This window comes from Panthera pardus, unplaced genomic scaffold (genome assembly GCF_024362965.1).
Source record: "Panthera pardus isolate Hobbes unplaced genomic scaffold, ASM2436296v1 HiC_scaffold_9, whole genome shotgun sequence".
NCBI lineage: Eukaryota > Metazoa > Chordata > Mammalia > Carnivora > Felidae > Panthera > Panthera pardus.
The window spans coordinates 636,318-639,454 of NW_026527024.1; positions in this window are offsets into that span (position 1 = coordinate 636,318).

Sequence of the window (3,137 nt, forward strand, 5' to 3'; positions counted from 1 at the left end):
GTGGCTCAGTCAAGTGTTGGACTCTTGATTTCAGCTCAGGTCATGATCCCAGGGTCATGGGATTGAGCCCCCCCATCAGGCTCTACACGCAGGATGAAGCCTGCTTAAGATTCTGCCCCTGCCCCTCTCCACCACCCCTCTAAAATGAAATAAAAATGAATGAATGAATGAATGAATGAATGGATTTTTTTTTTAAGAAAACATTTGAAAGTCCAGACGTTCATTTTTTTCGGACCGATGAACAAAGGATGAGTTTGAAAATGGAAGAGCGAAATTCAGATCCAGAAGGAGGCTCCTTGAGGATGTGAATTTGCTCCACATGCAGAGCTAACACCAGGCTTCAGAAAAGTACGCAGAACAAAATGGAGAATCAAGGAGAACAAAGATGAAAAGCTTTTAAGCACCAACGACACATGAAGAGTCACCCGGACGCCCCTCAGTGGTCCACGGGGGAGCAAGGGACCCTGCGGCTGGGCCCTGCCACGCAGGAATGGCAGAAAGTGATCAAGGCTTCAGGCTGCTTGTACACCGTGAGCATGGCTGGCCCAGGCCACGTTGGATTGAGAAGCCAATGAGGCCAGTGAAAACCATGGCCCCGGTCAATGAGAAGGCTCTGAGTGTTTGAAAATTCACACTTGTTTTGTAAAATGCATTCTTTTGCCAGCAATCAACCCACACCCTCAGGATCCAGTGCTCAGAAGCAATTCAGGTGAGCGATTTTCTGTACTACGACACACAAAAATGCAAGGCAGGTGCATGATTTATTTTATTTCCCAGCATTGTATTTCATGATCTCAACGTGGCTGCAGCGGCCTCACGTGCCGGACGGGGCTAGAACAGCACCGGCATGAGAAGAAGAAGGAACAGCATGTCTTGTTAAGCACGTAAGAGCTCACTGAGCCTAACCGGGTTCATGTTCTGGCTCTGTGACCTGGGACCTTTGGCGGGTTATTTACCACCCCAAGGCTCAATCTCCTTATCTGAGAAATGGAAATAATAAATAATTACCACTTCATAGGGTTATGGTGAAGATTTGAACAAAAGAATGCATGGGAAGAATATGGCTATTGTTTTAGCCATTATTGTTAGAAGTACTGGTCATGGGGCATCTGGGTGGCTCAGTCGGTTAAGCAGCCGACTGCAGCTCAGGTCATGATCTCACTGTTTGTGGGTTTGAGCCCCGCATCGGGCTCTGTGCTGACAGCGCAGAGCCTGGAGCCTGCTTCAGATTCTCTGTCTCCTGTTCTCTCTCTCTGTCTCTCTGTCTCTCTCTGCCCCTCCCTGCTCGTGCTCTATCTCTGTCAAAAATAAATAAACGTTAAAAAAAAAAATTTTTTTTTTTTAACGTTTATTTTTGAGACAGAGAGAGACAGAGCATGAACAGGGGAGGGGCAGAGAGAGAGGGAGACACAGAATCTGAAGCAGGCTCCAGGCTCTGAGCTGTCAGCACAGAGCCTGACGCGGGAGTCGAACTCACAGACCGTGAGATCATGACCTGAGCCGAAATCGGACACCCAACCGACTGAGCCACCCAGGCGCCCCCCCAAAAAAATTTTTTTAAAGAAATACTGGTCATTAACACGGATGGATCTTGTGAATACAATCTCTATATCACCCCAGAGTACAGACAAACCATGACAATAATAATGATAAAATAACTGATCTCCTTTCACAGAAACACGGCTAGTTCTAGAGAATACCAATGGTAGATGATCTTTTGGAAAAGCATTATTGAGATCGTTCCTGTAAGCATAGCCTAATTGTGTTCAGGAGGAGGAATTGTATCTCCCACACTAGAAGTGCTGGGCATCTCTCTCCCCGAAGAGAATTCCTTTAATTCTTAGTCCTGTCGGGTTCTAAGAACTGTGTCAGAACAACGTCAGAGGCTGTTCCTTTGTTACCAACTCCTTCCCTTACAGGGTGGCGTTGTCTTCCCGTTCTTCTCTGCCCCCTCCTCCTGTGAGCTCTGCCCCGGACTGCATAGTCCCTCCTACCAGCACTCAGGTCCCTTTCCTACACCCTGGAGGCCCTATGACTCAGTTTGGCCAATGGCATGTTTGTGGATGTGATACAAGCAAAGGCTTGAAGTGTATATTTGGGCTCGCCCTCTAGCAGCTGGCACTTCTGTCCCTGCCATGGGAAAAACGTGTCCCAGCCGGCCTGCTGGTCCAGGAAATGTGAACCAGACCTGGATCCAGCCTGTAACTCAGAGCCAAATCCAGTCAAGCACAGGCTGGACCAACCAACCTGCAGACACAGCAGTGGTCACATCACTGCTGTTAAAACCACTGAGCTTTGGGAGGCATTTGTTACACAGCCAAAGCTAACTGAGAAATTCTAATCCGTTCGCTTTTGGTGTACCGTAAGGAAAGCTTTTTAAAAAAATCCACAAATAGGGACGCCTGGGTGGCTCAGTCGGTTAAGCATCTGACTTTGGCTCCGGTCATGATCTTACAGTCCGTGAGTTCAAGCCCCACATTGGGCTCTCTGCTGTCAGCACAGAGCCCACTTCAGATCCTCTGGTTTCCCGCCCACCCCCCCGCCCCCGCTTGTGTGTGCTCTTTCTCAAAATAAACATTAACAAAATCTTTAGGGCCGCCTGGGCGGCTCAGTCGGTTAAGTGTCCAACTTCGGCTCAGGTCGTGATCTCACTGCTCATGAGTTCGAGCCTTGCATCAGGCTCTGTGCTGACAGCTCGGAGCCTGGAGCCTGCTTTGGATTCTGTGTCTCCCTCTCTCTCTGCCCCTCCCCGACTCACACTCTGTCTCTCTCTCTCCCTCAAGAATAAATCAACATTTAAAAAAATTGTTTTTAATCTTTAAAAAAAATAAAAATTCAAAATTAAAATCCGTAAATAAAAACAGATACAGATACATATGAAGTAATACATAAGTTTACACAAATAGCTTAGAAAAAATGTGACCAAATTTACTAGAGGAGAATATGCTTTTTCCTGCCTCAAGTTTTCCAAGTGAGTTACTAGAGTATAAACAAAACATGAAACGCAAATCTAATCTTTAATTAGCAGATTAGTTTTTTATTTCAGTATGTAGGCAACGGGATAGGATAGCACGGGTTTATAAAAATAGTAATGTTTGGAACAGAAAAGCATGTAAACTTAAAATTAATTACATTAA